The sequence below is a fragment of the Lissotriton vulgaris genome, chromosome 1_1, assembly GCF_964263255.1.
Source record: "Lissotriton vulgaris chromosome 1_1, aLisVul1.2, whole genome shotgun sequence".
NCBI lineage: Eukaryota > Metazoa > Chordata > Amphibia > Caudata > Salamandridae > Lissotriton > Lissotriton vulgaris.
This window is the reverse complement of record NC_141685.1, coordinates 20,929,393-20,951,038: the sequence shown is the minus strand read 5'-3', so window position 1 is coordinate 20,951,038 and position 21,646 is coordinate 20,929,393. Positions and strand designations below refer to the sequence as shown.

Genomic DNA, 21,646 nt, shown 5'->3' with positions numbered 1-21,646 from the left:
TGTCATCCCGGCCAGTGGGGGAGTATGCAGAAATGTTGCCTGTTACGTCCTCCCCTTAAGCGTGCGTAGAGTGGGATGGCCCAGCGTATGCCAGGTCAGCGTAGGGGTGTGAATAAAAAGCACGTAGCCCTGGGCGTGGTCCTCTTCCAGAAAGCCCAATGTCTCTGCCAGGGTGGCGCCGCTCTACGAGGCCGATGCCATCCAGGTGAGCGAAGTTGCCTGCGATCCTATGCACCTGCCGTACCCCGGCCAGCTTGACTCCAAACCCATCAGGCTCGCCCCTGCGCAGCCAGGCCACACTGATTACCTCCCGACACCAGTGTGTGTCACGTAGGGCCAACCACGTGCAGGTGAAAGCTCCAAACCCAAGGGCCGCGACCCTGGCAACCTTTCAGACCATTTCTGGCCTGGCGCTGGCCCACATTACTCCATCCTCATTCAGATACTACACCAGTAGGTACCATATGTGAAGCTGTGTCCTGAGGCCTGAATGGCAGTGACCCCAAAGCTAGGGCAGTGGCCACAACACCAGACCCCCAGATCAGTGAGGCATAGTTCCATATGGGCATCTTGCGATACATGGTGCCACTAACCCTGTTCAACGCAACCCTGCAACAAGTAGATGAGGGACCAGGACTACCCTGCAAACCAGTAGGACCCACATCCAGCACCTAGTTGCAAATCACCAAGGACAGAGTCCACACCAGTGGTGGCATGAAGAGGAGTAAGAGGAAGATGAGGCTCAGTCCGGATGAAAGCCGGGTCACAGTCACGGAGGGTACCGAACACTATCAACAACTGGACAGGGTACAGGCTTAACTAGCACACCAACTAGTGTTCAGTGTATTGTAGATTCTAGATAATCATAGATTTCTCTTTAAAAACAATAGAATCCAACAATCATCTAATAAATGTTTAGCAGTTAGATGTGAACAATGTCCAATTATTGTATTGTATCAACGGGTTCAGAGATCCAAACCAGGTAGTGTTGTTTCACATTCTTTATTAAAAGTTCATGTATAAATAAGACTTCTCAGCTCACACCACCGACACATGTTTCGTCTCTTGCAGAGACTTTTTCAAGGCAGAAGTTAAAGGATGATCTTCTAGTGATATGCAGTAGGCCAGCCCTTCTGGGTTCCCTGTGTCCAAACGTTGATCCCCTCAAACTTGATAGCTTTGACTTAATAATCACACAACGTTCGTTTCATACATGACGAGAGGAATGATGAATTTTCCAACAGGGATACCACTTCTAATGCTTTTCAGTAAGGAAGTACCGAATATTGGTGTAGTGGAATAATAGTAGCCTACTACTTCTGCGTCATGTAGCAAAAGGTGGTTCAATTACTTGGAAAATAGTCAAAGGTCATCAATATGGCATTGCAGCTTAGCACAACATCATGCTAATAGTGGGATGCCCTTCAGTAAAATTAACAATGCAGTATAAACATGCTGTGTAAGGAACACGCTGTAACCAGTGTATGCCCCCCTGTATAGTGATTGCACCAGACCCTGATAAGTCTAGAGTCACACCCGTAAACGCCGAACACTAACAGGAGCCGTCTCCTTGCTTTTTAGGGGGACACTACCACCGACCTCTCTGTATCGAAACAACAACAACTGACCTGGTGCCATCAACCCTGTTCATCGCAAGTCTGCGTACCATGGTGCCACTGAAGCTGAACTACGCCGGCTGGTCGGGCCATCCAACCTATGCTGGTGACACTCGGTGAATAGCCCGTGATGACCACTGCCACAAGCCTTCACTGCGGTCCAATAGGTCACACATGTGGAACTGTGTCTTGGGTAAGATGTGGAGGACACCACAAAATTGGACACGCCGCATTGCAGGAGGCATCCCCTAACAGTACTGGTGTCACTAACTTTGTGCGCAATGAGTCATGGGCGCCATATGGTTTGACCTTGGTGGCATCAGAGCCCATGGCCTGGTGGTTTTCTGCATCTTCTTCTGACTAGACTGGACTTGGTGTCCGACATGTATCTGTTCCATTCATCTCCATCATGGGGACTGTATCAGCGTGGGCCTGCCCTCTGCATCCTGCCCTCGGGTACACCTTCCACTGTCCATCGATACACTCTGCGACAAGGCCCCTTGTCATCCTGTGACCCTACCCCAGTGCACCGCAATTCAGCGGCCCGTGGCGTCATGCCCGTGCAGGCCGCTGTGCATCCGTGGCTACTAACTCTGTGCAGCACAAACCATGGGACCTTTATGGTTGAATGGTTGTGTCCTTTATGTTGTACACTGTTGTCGGTTTCTGACTGCACCAGGCAGCCCTTGCTGACTGGTGTGCATACGCCCCACACACAACCAGCAAAGGTTTCACTCGGTAAGTGTGCCTGTTAATAAATGTGGCCGAAAGCACATGCCCGTAGCCATTTTCTCCATCTACAACGTAGGAGCAGCCACTAACAATTGCTCACAGGGCAGGGAAAGCGCTGCGCTGTCTAATACTGTTTTAGCTGCTATTTGGATTGTTATTCTTGCTGCTAGCGCATTTTGCACAGCGCAATCGCGCACATCTTTTAATCGTTTTTACTTCCTAAACCTGCTTTTAAATACCTTGGGGCTTTGAAATACTGCTTGTGACTCCCCGGTCCACCACAGCTTACAGAGCTGCTTGTTGTGGAGGGAGGCTCACTTTCCTAACTTCCCGACTTCCGGGTGGCCATCAAGCAACGGCCATCTTTGAAATCAGCGCTCTAGTCTATCACCGCATTAGGGGGCATATCACATCAAGCATGGCACCGACGTGCAGCGGGCGCACCGCTGGTGCACCAAAGGTGCGCCAAAGGCGCGTCTGCACCTGCCCGCGTCCATCCGGGACCAGGGGCCAGGAACCCTGCCCAAATCACCTCACTCCATGGAAACGTATTTACCTGCACTAACACAGAGCTTCTAGCCTCAAACACAGCAGCCTAGCCACCGTGTAAGCACAACCCTTGTGCTGCTCGGCCTGTGGGTTCACAGGAATAACAAGGGAGCATCACGTACAGGGACTGGATGCCAGAACGGCTCAATGTAAAGTCATGAAATTGGGATTAATTAATAGCAGATCCCTACCCAAGCATGTGGTGGAAATCATACTCTTAATAGAAGACAAGGAATTGACGGTCCTATTTCCTAACTAAAAGCTGGCTTAGGGAAAGTTCAGCCCCTGAAATAGTAGAGGCTTTACCCCTGGGCTATGAAATTTCCCGCCTTGATAGAGCGGGAGCCACAGTGGGAAGGCATAGCAATTATTCACAAGGCGCAGTTAGGATGCACAACATCACCCTTTAATATCGTAAAATCTGAGGCCCTCAGCTTTAGAATTTCTCTTTCCGTGACATGTTCTTTCTCAGGTGGACTGATTTACAGACCCCCAGGACCATGCAGGTAGTTTCTAGAATCAGCCCCGGACCTGTTGGCAAGCATGCTCATTGAGAAGAGTGCCATTACAGTGTTAGGCGACTTTAACATCCACCCGGATGAGCCTAATGATCCTGCAGCCAGGAGATGCCTAGCTGATATGGAAGCTTTACAGCTTTCACAATTTGTACTGTTAGCCACCCATGAGAAAGGCCTCCTCTTAGACCCTACTTTCTCAAATGACCTGAGGCTGAAGGTACTAGATCCCATATTGGTGCCATGGACTGATCATGCCCTGATTCCACTGCATCTCCGGATACCTTTGGTAGGGGAGCAAAATAAAGATGACACAATAATAGGAAGAAAATGGCCTAGACAGTTCTGGAGGCCTGGATCTGCGACCTGAAGTCCTCTGTGCCTCCAGACACAAAAGACCTAGAAGAGGCCATAGCAACTGGCTAACATGGATAAATAGCTCTGCTGACAGGAATTTTAGGAAGCCAGGCCCTCTAACTCACAAAAATTCGAATAGATCCTCTTGGTTCTCACCTATGCTGGTTGCACAAAAAAAACGGTAAACTATTGGAACAAGACTGGAGGAATTCTTATGACCCTGAACTAAAAAGATCTTATAAAATAGCTATGCAGCTCTATCATAAGAGCATTAGGAAAGCTCAGGCTGTTTTCTATGAGGAAAAAATAGCAAAATCTTCCAACTCCTCTAAGGAGCTCTTTAAAATTATTAAATCACTTACCACCGTAGACCAGGGAGTACACAGCCCCCAATATTCCAAAGAAAGCTGCAATGGGTTGGCCACTTTCTTTAAAAGCAAAGTGGAACATATCTACAACTCTCTCCCCCCTAATCCAATGATGACCTTAGGAGCACCACAAAACCCTTATAATAAGTCACAAAGTGAGCATAGGGAATCAATTCACCAGCTCTCATGTCCATCCCGCCATTGAATACAGATCATATATCTTCTCTACTAAAGAAAATTAAGTCAGGATCCCCAATGGACGCGGCCCCATCTCATATCCTTGAACAGGGGGAAAAACCCATTATCGCCCAACTATGCAACCTATTTAACCTCTCTTTTGAAAAAGGCAAGGTACCCAGAGAGTGGAAACATGCAATCATTAACTTTATGGCGGGTGCTGCTTTAATCAGCAACCGCCGCAATGTTAAATAAACAGGATGTGACCGCCAGGGTGGCGGTCACATCCTAATTCCTATGGCGGGAACGCCGCTATCCCTGCGGACGGTCCCTCCACCTCGGGGGTGGCGGACGGACGCAGGTCCGTCCGCCATCCTAATAGGCTTCATAGTACTGAGTCAGCCCTGTTGGTGGTCACCGAAAAACTCAAATCTATCCTTGACCAAGGGAGAACTGCGGCTGTGGTGCTCTTAGATTTGAGTGCCGCTTTTGATACAGTAGACCACTCAATACTGACTTAGAGGTTGGAAAACATTGGAACTGGAGGAACAGTGAAGCAATGGGTGCGTCATTCCTGAGCGACAGGACCTTCCAATGTATGGAGGCTGGCTTTAAGTCAGACTCTCTCTCAGCACCATGGGGAGTCCCACAGGGATCCTCCCTGAGTCTGACTCTTTTTAATATTTACCCCTAGTCCTTTGGCCCGTATAATATAGGAATTCGGTATCTCTATTGTGTCATATGCAGATGACACGCAACTAGTGTTTTCAATCTCAGACTCTCTCAACTCAGATCACCGGCAACTTGTTCCCTGCCTCGAAAAAATTGGATCATGGATGTCGAACTGTAGACTCAAGTTGAACGGGGATAAGACAGAACTGATGATTCTGGGTAACAACTTCAATCCTCGATTAGAGATCCTCTGGCCTAGCAAGTTGGGGGCCATCTCCACCCCAAAGCAGCCATAAAAAACCTAGGCATGTGGCTGGACCAGAATTTAACTACGGAGGTACATGCCAAAAAATTGTCTGGCACCTGTTTCGCCTGATTAGAAAAATCATATCCCTACTCCCATAGGACGCAAGGAGGACCATAGTCCAGGCCTTAGTTATATCGAGACTGGACTACGGCAACTCTCTCTTTCTGGGCTCTCCTAAACATGTAACAAACAGACTACACATTGTTCAGATTGCTGCTGCCCGACTGCTTCTGAACATACCCTGACGTCAATCAGTCAAATCAGGATTGAGGGAATTGCATTGGCTCCCGATCCAAGCCAGAATCAAATGTAAGTCCTTAAGCCTTGCCCATCGAGCCAAGTATGGGAGGGGCCCCGCCCGTATCCAAAAGCTGGTTGTCACTATTTGCCCCACCGACATTTCAGAGCAAGTTCAAAATTCCTGATGAAAGCGGCTACAATCAAAAGAACCAGATGGGGTGGAAGATCCTACACCCATCCGGTACCCACGGTCTGGAACAGCCTAGACCCAGAGCTCCGACTCACTGAAAATGAAGCCTCCTTTAGGAAAAGACTTAAGACATGGCTCTTCCCGTAGGACTGAGTGTTGATTGCCTTTACCTATGAATCACCCCAGCGCTGAGATGGATGCCCAAGGGTAGTCAGGCACTTTACAAATCCCATAAACATCTGAGCAAGTGTGCCCGTGTGTCAGCATGATGGTCACGGACCCTGCAACATCACAGTGTGCTGTCTTCTGTGGACGTTGCCATGTCACCTCAGCGTTGGCAGTGACCTTAGACATGTTGCCCCACACCTGCCCCCTGCATGCACAGGCTGAGTGTGCTGGTTCGGCAGGGGGGTAGGGTGTGATCCGGACATGTGCCGGTGCATGAAATATGGTAAGTATGTCTTTGTTTTGGGGTATTGTCACCACCAGTGCCACAGTACACGATGTTGCAATGTGGAATGTACCAGGAGGGCGGGCCCGCCGGAACGGGGACATGTAGGAGCGCAAGGATGCTTGGGTTCTTGGCACATGCATGCCAGGTGTCATGTGTTTCAGTCTTGCAGATGCATTAGTCTGGTGCCTGGCCTCATTCGCAGCGCGATCCCAGTCAGCCATGTGCTGAACACCTGTGTCCGACCTGTCCGGACTATTGGCCTACAGCCAAGTGGGCGTAAAACTTTGAAGTCCAACGTTATTGTTGGCATGGCGCAAGACATGCACGGACGGACATTAGAATGGTGTCCAATAGGAGTGCATGTGATGTGCAACCGTGCATAGCACACAAGTGTGGGTGCCCGTGGCAGGGAGGAGCAGCTGTGTGGCAACGTGACACATAAAGTTTGTTTGGTTTGTTTTGTCTTTTTTGTGCACAAGTTGGTGTTTGTACCACATTGTGTTCGATGTTGGCGTGCTCTGCTTCCTATGTGTGTGTGGGATGTATGATTCCACCCTTCTGAAGTGAGCTTTGTGGGGTCCCTGGTCTTCCCGGTACCACCCTTCTCGAACCAGACAGCACAAAATGGTTGCTGCCGACCAGAGACACTTTTCTGCCCTCCTGCTGCTCAGCCAAGCTCGAGCAGGGGATGGCAGAACAATAGGCATCCTGTCACAGGGAGTTGTGACCACCTCTCAGACAGGATTTGGTATTGGGGTTGGGTGGGTGCACTTCCAAAGTGTCTGAAAGTCTGCACAAGAGGCACACTTGGTGTCCCTGTTCATAGTCCAGCTCAAACCAGTTCTAGGAGCCGATGGCTCCCACTGTGGCGTGAAACTGGACAAAGGACAGAGGAGTATCCTCCCCACTGTCCAGACCTCCCCTGGGAGGATCCCCAGAATCTGTCCAACCCTCTCCTCTGGGTACAAAGGGGCTTACCTGGCTGTAGGACCCTAGATTCGGATTCTGAACCAGAAACCACTGAACTTCGACCGTCTGGACACTTGGACTTCGCTGGACTTTGTTTGGGCCCGACTTCATCTCCCACTCAGTCTGCTGCATTGTCTGTGCCCGTGCACCATACAGGATCTGTGCAGGACCTGTGGAGCATCAAGGACAGCTGAAGACATCTCCCTTGGAGGGAAGGAGTCACTCCCCTGCATCAACAGGCACAGCATCCCAAAGTACCAGTCTGCTGTTCCTGAGCTCCTATGGACACCAAAGATCCCAGCAAAACAGGAGGCAGGTCCCTTCATCTCTCAAGGTCCAAGGTGCCCTTTCACCACGTTTCAGGTCAGAATCCCTTGTTGGGGCTGCAAAACCTGAACCCCTGTGCACTGCATACTTTGGAAGTGCATATACTTGTTGGCTGTTCCAGACAAGTATGTTGGGCTACTGATACAATAGCCCCAATCTCTGGGCACATTTCTTACCAAGATCTTTGTCCTCCTCACACTGAGTGCTCCATGGACTGTCATCTTGTGAATCCACCTGAGGTCCTCTCGAAACTCCTGTGCCTCTGGCCTGTGAATGCACTTGAGGTTCAAATTTGTTTTCCATTGGCTTCCCTAGTTGCTCCAGGCTTGCCCTGACTCCCCTTCCTGTGGTGAATCTCCTGGACTTTGCTCGTCCAAACCGTTACTCTTCTTGACCTTCTGCGTGGGGTGCCATTGCCAAGGCTTGTTGGTGCCCATGCAGGACACCGAACCCCCAAGCATTTGACATCCTTTATGGAACATCTTGCATCCGGCTCCTGGTTGTCTTCAACATCTATAGGTCCCCGTGGCTGCTGATTCACAAACACCGTCAACACCTGAAGCACCTGGCATCGGTGGGCATTTGTCTACTGAGCCCCTGGCCACTCCCAGTGACCCAGACTCTGTCCCCTCTGCTTTCAGGTACACTTCATCCCGAATACACATTTGGATTCCACTGGACGTTCTTCATCCTTCCAGCAGTGACTCTTCATTGAAGTCTCCCACTGAGATCGACGGGCGGTTTCCGACGCCACTTCAGACCTATGCACCCGGCTTCCCTCGGATAGGTAACTCTGGTACTACAGTATCCATGAATGAGGTAACTCTCCAACCTCCTAACTTCCACTGGGTTTCTTCGAAGCACACTTTAATTCACTCTGTCTGGTGCACAGAGCGGTACACGATCTGGGCTCAGTCCCATTACAGGAAAAGTTTACCTGGTACCTCCCTAAGAGGCAGCTTAGCTCCTCCAGCGCAAGTCTGCTGGTAATTCCTAGATTCAAGCATTCTAGGATGGGGGAGGGGGAAGGGCTTTCAGCGTGGCTGCTGCTCACCATTGGAATGAGCCACCTCAGAGTATTAGGCAAATAAACTCTCTAATTGAGTTCAGAAAGAGCCTGAAAACTTGGCTCTTCCCCAAGGCATGATCCCTCCGTCTTCAGTTTCTCTGGACCCTCCGCTTGACGGTTACTTCTTCTAGTCTGAGCGCCAGGATAACCATAGGGTGGCAGTTTGCGCTATATAAGAACTTTTTATCTTACATTACATTACACACTGGGAAGGGTCCTTAAACTTTAGAACTTCAACCGCAACTTCCCCATAGGATTGTACGGATCACGCAGTCGTGTTCCGACACTGCACCTGTTCTCTGTGGGGTTTCCTACTTACTCACCTTGGGTGGTTCCTTGGGGTCCCAGCGATTCTACTTACTCTAGAGCTTGTCTTGACTCGAGTTGTGGTTCTTATACCCCTATTTAATATATGGTTTGGTCCCTCTCTGGTCTCACTGTCTTTTATTGCTACTTACTATCGTTTCTGTGCTACAGTATTGTTTGCTTTGTGAATATCTTCATGTAGAAGATATTGTGTCGTACGAGAGAGTGTTATATAAATAAATACATATTTTTATAACTACTGTATGGTTCTCCTTTCATTTAATGAATACAATAAGATTGCATTCTGGTAAAACAAGCTGCTTAACATTCCTTCAAGACTAAGCCTGAAGGCTGCTCTCCACAGCTACCTCTTGGATAGCTTTCTAAGGTTATCGTTGACCTCTTAAATCAGCATAAAGGCTGTTTGGACTGGCGCGAGGTGCCCACTTTAATCAGTGGATAGCATATACCAGGTCAACTACTCACAGGGAGGCTACTGTATTCACTACAATTGATTTGGCCAATCCGGATGGGTCCAGACTCTAGGCATTGCACAGCTTTTATAACAACTGAAAGCAGGATCCAGTATAGAAGAATGCCTTTACGGCCGGCAGGGGCACCTGCTGATTTTCAGAGGGAGATGCCCAGAGTATTATCAGGCATAACAGGTGGGAGGTGTTTAGGTTTACATTTTGATATTTGGAAAGGACAAAAAAGAGCATGATGGGACATTGAAGGAGGGTTTACATGCTCTAATGAAAAATGTTCTGAGTGTGAAGGAAGAGAAATGTGATTTTGGAAAACGGCAGGTGGAATACTTGGGGCACATTATTATATCTAAGGAAGCCGTCATGTTGAAGCTATTGTGAATGCTCCTGAGCTCAAGCCTAAAGAACAATTAATGTCTTTTTTGGGGCTAACAGAGTTTTATTCCCATTTTGTGAAAAATGATGTCTCGAAGGTGGAAAATTTATGAGCGTTATTAAAGAAAAATGCAACATTTGGTTGTTGGCAAGGAGGAGTTTGTAGCAATCAAGAATGAGGTTGTAAATGCGCCATGGGGTTGGATTTACTATATCTGTGGATGCCAGTGGTTACGGAGTAGGAGCTGTTCTATCACAAAAGAAGGATGGTAATAAGTGGGTGGTTGCCCATGCATCTCGCACCCTTACACAAGTGAGCAGAAATTATTCAGTGATAGAGAAAGAATTACTCTCTCCAACTTGGACTGTAAAGTGTTTCAGGATGCATGTTTGGGGAAGGAAATTGGGAATCTGTGCAGAACATAACACTTTAGTGAATATTTCAAAACCAGGAAGTGAGAAAAATATAACAACACAGTTAGCACGATTGACTTCAAAGTTGTAAATGTATTTGTTGGACAGGCCACGTGAAGGGCCGCTCTCCCCCGGCTCGACCAGGCCCGAGCCCGGTCACGCAAGTACCACACACCACCATTGCACGTCCTCCGTCCCCTCAGGGACCCCTGCCTTCAAACATATCGACCTCGTGGGCCCGATCCACTGCCGGCCCACGCGCCCAGCCTGGGCCGCCATCTTGGACACTTCACCACGAGGCCGCCTGGCCCCCGATCGACCTCAACCCTGGGCCTAGCCCGGCCTCAGACATTCCGGCACCACCCTCCACCCAGGAGGTGAGCGGGCTACTTGGCACGTCAATGGGAGAAAGAGGTGCCGATGGCTCCCCCCGCCAAGTGCCGCTCGCCCATCACCTCCCCGGGCGCTGGCTCCACCCCCCTGCTGGGTGTCTGGACTCCCTCATCCCGGACCTCCCGACCTCCAAGTGCGAGGGCCCGGACATCAAAGCACGCCAGCCCTATAACTGGGGCAGCTCCAGAGCAGGAAGGCAGTTGTATCTTGGAGTCGAGAGACGTAAAGAGGAACTCATCCTGGACGGACTACTGGCGCTGCCGTAGCTCTGTCCTGTGCACCATCATCCTGCCTGTTGGCGCTGCCACAGCCGTCGTAACCTACAGTCTTCATCGTCGTCGGGACCTGCTGGCGTGGCCGCGGACCGTTGTAACCGTCACCTTTCACTCGGGACCTGCTTGGCCCCTCCACGGCCCGATCATCTCAACGCCGAGCTCGAGGATTAAGAGCTACTTCGTACTCATTGGTAATTAAGACTGTCCCGCTACCCCTTTCCTCAGCCAAAGACTTGAATCGAGGGGACCCCTGAGTCCAGACCTCCTTGTATCATACCATCGTAACCTAAGAATTGCATATAAAGTCTCGTTAACCTTCAGTCTTGTGTGGTGTCCGTCTGTGGGGGGGAAGTTACTTGTCTGTACAGTCGTTGGAGGCGGCTCTCCCCGGAGACCTCTCCCCGTAATCTCGGCCGACCTTCCCGGTCCGTCTAACATTGGTGGCCAGCGACGGGATCCGAATCACCGCATAACGTACAGAGAGTAGCTCACCCCACAACGAACCACAATGACAACTAAAGAAAGCGGATCAACTGAGAAGTTCCAAAGAGAAAAACTAGAGGAATACAGTCATCGTGAACTAAAGCAGTTCTGCATCGAACTAGGTATCGCTACCACCGGACTAAGCACCAAGGACGATTTTAAGCATGCCCTAGAATCTTGGGCAGAGACCAGGGATGGCGAAGCCCCTGAGCAAAACACCGCGAACAAAACCAGCACGGCCCCTCAAGGGCAAAGAACCGGTCTCTCGCAAGACGAAATCCAAGAAAGAGAAAAAACCCGACTACACGAGCTAGAAATGGCCCGACTCAAGATGGACGTAGAACTCAAATTGGCCGAACAAAAAATCAACTTAGAGCACCTACGTCTCCGAGAAGAAAGAGAGGAGAAACAGAGACAAAGGGAGCTCGAGGAAAAGAAACTGGCGTACGAGCACGAACGGAACCTAGCCGAGATCAACCTGCGCAAACAGAATAAAGAGTTAGGGGTGCCCGAGAGACCACACACCCCAGGGACCACGGAGAAAAAGGTACACATCCCCAAGGATGTGGTCCGAGAATATTTCCGAGAAGACGACATCCAGCAATGGTTTAAAGCCTATGAAATCGCTATGACTGCGCACCGGATCGATAGAAACGATTGGGGAGCCGGCCTATGGGGCAGATTCCTCAATGAGGGCCGCGATACCCTGTTACAGCTCCCAGACCACCAGATGACCTCCTATGACCATATGAAAGCGGCCCTCCTCACCCGCTATGGCCTCACGCCCGAGATGTACCGTCAGAGGTTCCGAGACTGCACACGCATCCCGGGTACAACTTGGGTGGACTATGTCACGTACTTTAGCCGAGCTTTCGAAGGCTGGATCAAAGGAAACAACGTTACGACCTACGAGCAGCTGTTCAATCTAATGGTATGGGAGCATCTGTCCAACAATTGCTTCATTGAACTACGTCAACACCTCCTCGACAGCAAGTTAACCGATCCCCGGCAGCTCGCAGCCGAAGCTGACCGGTGGGAGATCACCAGAGTGGGCCGGAATGGGTCCTACGAGCAGAGCCGGAACAACAATGGTCACTACCGACCCAGAGGAGGAGGAGGGGGCCAAGGACGAGGAAGAGACAACACTCCGGCCGCCCCCGCTACCAGCACCACCCCCCCGGCCAACCGGGGCAGCACCCCGGCGCGACCGGGGTACAGAGCCAATGTCACGTGTCACCGATGCCAACGAGTCGGCCACTATGCAAACGACCCAAGCTGCCCGCAGTATCAGAGTCCAAAACCCCGCCAAGTGGCCGCCGCGGCACTAGGGGAAGAACAGATCTCCGAGGAACAAGAAACAGGCGAGCAAGAGTATCAGGAGTGGGAGCCAGCCGCCATGACTCTCGCGTGCTTAGGGGGTAGAGACATGGTCCCGCGGGTCCCCCTACCCGCTAACACCCAGAAGTACAGCCAATGGGTGAGCATCAATGGACAACGGGCCGAAGCCCTTCGGGACACCGGGGCCAGTGTGACAGCCGTCCGCTGTCACCTGGTGACCCCAGAACAATATCTACCGAACATTCTCTGCCCTGTGCGATCAGCCGACAACTCGGAAAGTCTGTGTCGGATGGCCTGCGTCCCCTTTGAGTGGGGAGGGGTCTCCGGCATGTTGAAGGTGACGGTCCGAGACGACGCCCCCGTGGACTGCCTCCTCGGAAATGACCTAGAGAGCTCCCCGTGGGCAGCCGTGGAGCGAAAAGAACACTTGGGGATGTTAGGCGTCCCGGACTGGGCGTGCGTCACCACCCGGTCCATGGCCGCCCGTGCCAACCATCACCCGGAAGAACCAGAATGGCCGGCGCCACCGCCTCCGGTCGCCCCAGCCGAGACCTCCGACCATGACACCCCCCTCGAACCTGCTCAACCATCCGACCTCGCTAACCTTGACCAGTGGGCCCAAGGGGGGGGGCCCACCCAAGAACAATTTCGCCAGGAACAGAAGACCTGTCCCTCCCTAGAGGGACTTCGCCAACAAGCGCTCGCCCAAAGCGCAGGGGATACCTCCGGAACTCATTGGGTCTACTGGGACAATGATCTGTTGTACAGCGAGCAAAGAATCGCCGAGCTGGGGGCCAACCGAGTACTAGTAGTGCCCCTCTGCTTTAGAGACTTTCTGCTAAACCTGGCCCACGATGTCCCCCTGGCAGGGCACCTGGGACAGGATAAGACCTACAGTCGCCTAGTGACCCACTTCTTCTGGCCCAAAATGAGAAACGATGTGCACCAGCATTGCCGATCTTGCCCCACGTGCCAAGCCAGTGGGAAGAGCGGCCGCAAACTAAAGGCCCCCTTGCAACCTTTTCCAGTAGTCACGACCCCATTTGAGAGGGTCGGAATAGACATTGTGGGACCCCTGGACCCGCGTACCAAACAAGGCCATCGCTTCATCCTGGTGCTAGTGGACCACGCCACCCGCTACCCTGAGGCTGTTCCTCTCCGGACCGTGACAGCCCCAGTGGTCGGCCGGGCCCTGATGGGGATCTTCTCCCGTGTAGGGTTCCCCCGAGAAGTCGTCAGCGACAGAGGCACGAACTTTATCTCTAAATACATGAAGTCCCTCTGGCAACAGTGTGGGGTCACCTACCGATTCACGACCCCCTATCACCCCCAAGGGAACGGACTTGTTGAGCGGTTCAACCGCACGCTAAAAGGGATGATCGGGGGATTGGAAGAGCCCCTCCGTCGCCAGTGGGATGTGCTGCTACCGTGCCTCCTCTTCGCCTACCGAGAGGTCCCACAGAAATCCCTAGGCTTCAGCCCATTTGAACTGCTATACGGGCACCCAGTGCGGGGGCCGCTCAGCCTGATCAAGGAAGGCTGGGAGATGCCTCCGGCCAAGAACCCTCCAGATGTCTTCCGGTACCTCCTCACCCTCCGCAACCAGTCCCGGCGGTTCAGAGACCTAGCAAAAGCCAACCTAGAGGCCAGTCAAGAGGACATGAAAAAATGGTATGACCAGAACGCCTCATCCATTGAATTCGAACCGGGACAACAGGTATGGGTAATGTCCCCCACGGAGCCATGCGCTCTCCAAGACAAATGGACGGGGCCCTTCAAGGTAATCGAGCGCAAGGGCCCTGCCACCTATCTGATCGATATGGAGTCCTCCCGGAACCCACTCCGAGTTCTCCACACCAACAGACTGAAACCCCACTTTGCACGAACAGAACTCAGCCTACTGATGGCCACAGACAATGGGGTTGAAGACGACTCCGAGCCTCTCCCTGACCTCCTGCGGACCCAGGAGCAGGACGGCTCCGTGGATGGGGTCCGACTCTCGGAGACCCTCACCAGAGAACAACGCCAAGAGTGCCAAGCCCTCCTGTCACAGTTCGCCAGTCTGTTCTCCCTCACCCCAGGTGTCACTTCCTGGTGTGTGCACGATGTGGACACCGGCGACAGCTCTCCTATCCGCCACCGGGCCTACCGCGTACCTGATCGGGTACGGGCCTGCATCCAGGCGGAAGTGGCCAAAATGCTCACGCTCGGGGTCATCGAGCCCTCAGACAGTCCATGGGCCAGCCCGGTCGTACTGGTCCCCAAAGCAGCCGCCCCCGGAGCCACACCAGAACTCCGGTTCTGCGTCGACTACCGGGGCCTGAATGAAGTCACCAAAACAGACGCACACCCCATCCCCCGGGCAGATGAACTGGTCGACCGAATGGGAGCTGCCCGCTTCCTCAGCATCTTCGACCTGACAGCAGGTTATTGGCAGATCGGCCTCACCCCCCGAGCACAAGAACGTTCTGCCTTCTCCACCCCCGATGGCCACTACCATTTTACGGTCATGCCCTTCGGCATGAAGAATGCCCCAGCGACTTTCCAACGGCTCGTCAATCAGGTCCTGGCGGGGCTCGAAGGGTTCAGCGCCGCCTACCTCGACGACATCGCTGTGTACAGCCACCATTGGACCGAGCACCTTCACCACCTCCGAGCAGTGCTGCAAGCCCTTCAGCGAGCTGGCCTCACGATCAAGGCCAGCAAGTGTCAAATTGGACAAGGGTCTGTAACCTACCTCGGACACCAGGTGGGAAGCGGCCTAGTGGCCCCTCTACAGCTGAAAATTGCCGCCATCCAGAACTGGCAGCCCCCTATCACCCAAACCGAGGTACGAGCCTTCCTGGGCCTCACGGGCTATTACCGAAGGTTCGTGAAAGACTATGGTACCATAGTGGGACCTCTCACAGAACTCCCGTCAAAGAATCAGCCCAAGAAAGTGAACTGGACCTCAGAGTGTCAAACGGCATTCGAACAGTTGAAGGCCGCCATGTGTTCCGCCCCTGTACTCCAGGCCCCCGACTACAGCCGGGAGTTCATCGTCCAGACGGACGCCTCCGACCAGGGCATTGGGGCGGTCCTGTCTCAAGTGAACACCGAAGGCCTCGATCAACCGGTGGCCTTCATCAGCCGGAGACTCCTACCACGGGAGCAACGCTGGAGCACCATAGAGAGGGAAGCCTTCGCGGTGGTATGGGCCCTCAAGAAGCTCCGGCCCTACCTTTTTGGCACCCACTTTCGGGTGCAGACCGACCACCGACCCCTGCAGTGGCTGATGCATATGCGGGGGGAAAACCCAAAGTTGCTACGCTGGTCCATCTCCCTGCAAGGTATGGACTTCACAGTCGAACACCGGCCCGGGCCAGATCACGCCAACGCGGATGGCCTGTCCCGGTTTTTCCGCCTCGACGAGGAGAGTCCCCAAGAGGATGGGTAGCTCTCCCCGCCTTCAGCTGGGGGGGACGCATGTTGGACAGGCCACGTGAAGGGCCGCTCTCCCCCGGCTCGACCAGGCCCGAGCCCGGTCACGCAAGTACCACACACCACCATTGCACGTCCTCCGTCCCCTCAGGGACCCCTGCCTTCAAACATATCGACCTCGTGTGCCCGATCCACTGCCGGCCCACGCGCCCAGCCTGGGCCGCCATCTTGGACACTTCACCACGAGGCCGCCTGGCCCCCGATCGACCTCAACCCTGGGCCTAGCCCGGCCTCAGACATTCCGGCACCACCCTCCACCCAGGAGGTGAGCGGGCTACTTGGCACGTCAATGGGAGAAAGAGGTGCCGATGGCTCCCCCCGCCAAGTGCCGCTCGCCCATCACCTCCCCGGGCGCTGGCTCCACCCCCCTGCTGGGTGTCTGGACTCCCTCATCCCGGACCTCCCGACCTCCAAGTGCGAGGGCCCGGACATCAAAGCGCGCCAGCCCTATAACTGGGGCAGCTCCAGAGCAGGAAGGCAGTTGTATCTTGGAGTCGAGAGACGTAAAGAGGAACTCATCCTGGACGGACTACTGGCGCTGCCGTAGCTCTGTCCTGTGCACCATCATCCTGCCTGTTGGCGCTGCCACAGCCGTCGTAACCTACAGTCTTCATCGTCGTCGGGACCTGCTGGCGTGGCCGCGGACCGTTGTAACCGTCACCTTTCACTCGGGACCTGCTTGGCCCCTCCACGGCCCGATCATCTCAACGCCGAGCTCGAGGATTAAGAGCTACTTCGTACTCATTGGTAATTAAGACTGTCCCGCTACCCCTTTCCTCAGCCAAAGACTTGAATCGAGGGGACCCCTGAGTCCAGACCTCCTTGTATCATACCATCGTAACCTAAGAATTGCATATAAAGTCTCGTTAACCTTCAGTCTTGTGTGGTGTCCGTCTGTGGGGGGGAAGTTACTTGTCTGTACAGTCGTTGGAGGCGGCTCTCCCCGGAGACCTCTCCCCGTAATCTCGGCCGACCTTCCCGGTCCGTCTAACAGTATTATTATGATATTGTATGTGTTCCAGACAAAAATACTTGTGTTGCTAATGAATTGTCACAGTTACCAGTGGAATGGTGCAACGCACAGGAAATGGAGGAGAGTGGACGTGATGTGGCGTACATGTATGAAGATGTGATGTGTTGTAGGAACAGAGATGTGGCAAATGGGTTGGAGTTGTCTGAGGTGAAATGGATAGAGGAAATGGAAAAAATGTGGTGCTGTTGGATGTAAAAAAAAATAATTGTAAATGGGTGGCCATTGGAATGGCAATTGCAAGCTGAATTTTGCACATTTTGTAAGGTAAAGGAGGAATTATCCTTTTGTAATGGTATTGTCCTAAGAGGAGATAGATTTGTACCTCCTATTGGGAAGGGCAAGAACATCATCAAGTTAAGACATGAAGACCATTGGAGGATGTCAAGCATGAGGTGGAAAGTTTAAGAAGAAATTTGGAGGTCAGGTTTGGATGGTATGGTGGATCATTGGGTGAGGGAATCTAATGCATGCATGTCAAATGACAAAGTGATTAAACCAGTGGTGGTCCCTTTGCAAACAATAAATTTATCTGATGGGCCATGGGAGAAAGCATCAATTGATATTATGGGACCATTTACCACATTACCATCCAAGGAGGCATATGCCATTGTTCTCATTGGGCATTACTCTAAGTGGGCGAAGTTCATATGGATGCCAGTGTGACCACGGAGGTGGATACTGATTGATTTTTTGGAGGATGTTTTTTTCAGAGACGGTGTACCAGAGTCGTTGGTGTCTGACAATGGGGTGGTGCTTAAATATAGTAAGATGCAGTCGCTTTTGTAAAAGTGTGGTGTTAATCATGTAAGCGTGTCATTGGATTATCCCAAAAGTAATGGCCAGGTTGAGCGGTTCAATGGAATTGTCAAAGAGTCAATACAATTGCACTTAAGTTTGGGTTATCATGGAAGAAAGCTCTTCAAAGTATGTTGTTATCAAACACGATTACACCTCATTCAGTAAAAGGTAGAATGCCATTTGAGGGGTGAAGAGGAAGGAAACCTTCTTCAAAACTTGTACCTTGCTTGTTGAGGATTAAGAAGGAAGAGAAAGGGAAGTCAGAGGTTGAGTTTCTGATGAAGAGGAATGCGGAACAGAGTCAACCGAAGGTCATTAACAGAATCAACATTATTATTATTATTATTATTTGAAGCTTGTAAAGCGCACAGCTACCCCCAGCTGGCGTTTCCCGGCTCTAAGACAGACGGCAGGTGCGGCTACTCATAGAGGGCTAAAAGTTGGAAAACAGCCAGGTCTTCAAGTGGCATCGGAAAATAGACTCAGATTCAGCCATCTGCAAGGACATTGGCAGGCTGTTCCAGGCTTTGGCCGTGATCACTGGGAAAGCTCTGACATCCATTCTGGAGCGGCGAAAACAGGGAGTCACCAAAAGGCGGAGTTGGTTTGATCTGAGTGAGCGGTTAGACAAAGCATGCTTAAGTCGGGCTCTAAGGTAGGTCGGTCCCTGACCCTGCATTGCTCTAAAAGCCAAAACCAGTGACTTAAACTGAATGCGCCTGGTCACTGAAAGCCAGTGAAGCTTCTTCAGGTGAGTAGAAATAGAGTGGCGATATGGGATGTTATCAATCAACCTGGCCGCCGCGTTCTAAACAATCTGTAAGCGTTTGATCAGGTAGGCAGGAGCCCCAGCGTAGATACAGGTTGCATAGTCCAGATGTGAGGTCATCAGGGCGTGAACAATGGTCCGGCGAAATTCCCAAAGGAGAAAAAGGAGAATTTTGCGAATCATGTGCAATTTACCGAAACACGCTGATGAAACCTGGTTGAATTGAGATTTACAGGATAACTCGTTGTTGAACCAGAATCCGAGATTCCTGGCTGAGTCCACAGGTTCCGGAGGGGGTTTAACTCCAATGGCCACCATCATAAATCATGGATGCGCTGACACTGGGATGCAGCAATAATGTTTTAATGGTTCGTTTGTGAGCACTTTGTAATTTGTTAGTCAGAGCGGCTAACAAGTGGCATTTTTAAATAGAAAATCTTTTTTACTTATTCAGTTCTATTCTTCTGCTCCAAACTCCCCGGTCCATCACGAGCATTGCTCGATTGTTGTGGAGGGAGTCTCTCCTTCTTTTCTATTTCTCCTCAGTGGCATTTTACACACTTCCCGTAGGAAGAGATGAGCGTTCTAGCGTTCTAACATCTTTCCCTTTAAAAGCAGATGCTAGGGGCGCCGTGCAGCGGACGCGCCAGCAGCGCTCCAAAGGCAAGCCCGTCTGCGCGCGCCCGCGCCATTTCGTCACCCGGAGCCAAATCGGGCTCTCCAATATATTTATTACCCACCAAAGAAGCCTATCTGCTCCATCCTCAATTGCTCCATTAAATAGGGCCATCTCCCTAAAGAATGGAGGGATGCGAAGATCATGCCCATTAGGAAAAATCTAAAACTATCTGCTAGTGAGGTGTCCAACTACCGCCCTATCTCTTTACTTCCTGTGTATAGCAAACTATTGGAAAAGCATATTAACGTCCATCTCTCTACTTTTACAGAAGCTTCCAACTGCCTTGATCATTCCCAGTCAGGGTTTCGCCCCTTGCACAGCACTGAACTAGCATTGGTGAATGTAACTGACGATATTCGTATGCTGGCGGAGGATGGTCAAGCAGTGATTCTTATACTGCTTGACCTGTCCGCTGCTTTGATACCATTTCTCATCAAATCCTGCTGGACAGATTGAGCTCTATAGGCATCCACAATTCTGCCTTAGCCTGGCTTCAGGACGCAAACAGTCAAACTTGGACCTTTTTTTTCTAAGACCACCCAAGTCACCAAAGGGGTACCGCAGGGGTCCTGCCTGAGCCCATCCCTGTTTAATGTATATATTGCTCCTCTCTCAGCGCTGCTTAGGAAGATTGGGTTCATCCCAACCTCCCACGCGGATGACACTCAACTCATCCTATCTTACAAGAAAGATACTCCTGTCACCCAAAACATGTTCAGAGAAGGGATGAGAGCCACAACTTCTTGGATGAGCAGCAACTTCCTGCAGCTGAATGCAGGAAAGACTGAAGTCATACTCTTCAAAGACGTGATCACCAGTTGGTCCCCTAGTTGGTGCCCTGATGACTTTGGACCATCGCCTCTGCCAAAGAAAGTTGTCAAAAACTTAGGGGTGTTAATGGACAAAGAGCTTAACATGGATAAAAACATAGCTTTAAAGAAATGGTTGTTTCTATGCACTTACCTTCCTCCGTAAGGTTTTTAATGTTTTACCCGTATCCACACGTAAAACCCTTGTTCACACTCTGGTACTCAGCCGTCTGGACTTCAGCAATGCTTTGCTGATTGCCGCTAAGGAATCAGCATTGCAAGGTCTTCAGGTGGTCCATAATACTGCTGCTCGCCTGGTAACTTGCGCCCCCCACCGTGCCCCTTCACTTCCCCTGTTGCGTAAGCTTCACTGGCTGCCGGTTCACAAAAGAATACATTTTAAAATCTGTTGCATCGTTTTTAAAGCCATAAACCAGATGGGCCCTGCCTCTCTCACGGATAAGCTAGTGGAATATTTACCGCCTCGCTCCCTTCGTTCTGAAGGGAAGTGCCTGCTCACGGTCCCGCGCATAAGGCAAACCAGGTTGGGAGGAAAATCTTTCTCCTACCTCGCCCCTAAACTGTGGACTCAACTGCCTCTTGAGATTCGTCTCACCACCAATTACTTAGACTTCAGAAAGAACTCTAAACGATACTCTTCTAGTTTTGTTACCCAGCGCATCAGCTGTCCTTAGCGCAGAGATGCCCCATTCGGGGTGATTCAGACGCTTTATAAATAACGTAAATAAAAATAAATAAAAATAGAGGTGCAGGAGGGTTTTTTGATGAAAAAACAGCACCTCGGTTTTATCAGAGTTCAGCCTAAGCGTGTTTGATGCCAACCGGGTGGAGATGTTGCACACGCAGTTCTAAAATTAGAGGAGGCTGCTTCAGAGTGATCCTTAAATGAGAACACCAAGTGTGTGTTGTCAGCATGAGAAATCACTCTGACACCACAAGATTCTACCACTGAGGCCAGAGGAGAGAGACATACATACAAAAATAGCGGGCCCAGACCGAGCCCGAAGGGACTCCACAGTTCAGTGGTTTCTCCTCGGACACAAATGGCTGAAGGGAGAACTGTTGAGTGCGGCGATCTTGAAAGGATCTGATCCAGGATAGAGGGGTACCCTAAATCCCGAGACTGTATAGTCTCTCAAGCAAAATATCATGAGAGACCGTATCGAATGCTGTAGACAGGTTGAGAAGCACCAGCATCGCTGCTTCACCTGCGTCCAAACATTCACAAATGGTTTCAGAAACCTCCAGCAGCGCAGTCTCTGTGCTATATCCGGATCTAAACTCGGAGTGTGAGTCGTGTAAATGATGGCACATCTCAAGATAGCTCGATAATTGCTCCTGAACTACTTTTTCCTGTACTTTGGCTGGTTTAGGTAGCAGGGAGATAAGCGGTGTTTTTTTTTAAACGGAAGGATTCGCATCTGTTTTTTTCAAAATAGGTAT

General features: G+C 51.3%; 1 pseudogene; it reads left to right on the top strand.

The window, feature by feature from the left end:
• LOC147737000 (protein-L-histidine N-pros-methyltransferase-like) overlaps positions 1–19,829 on the top strand; it is a 36,151-nt pseudogene extending 16,322 nt beyond the window's left edge.
• Positions 19,830–21,646: the final 1,817 nt, after the last annotated feature.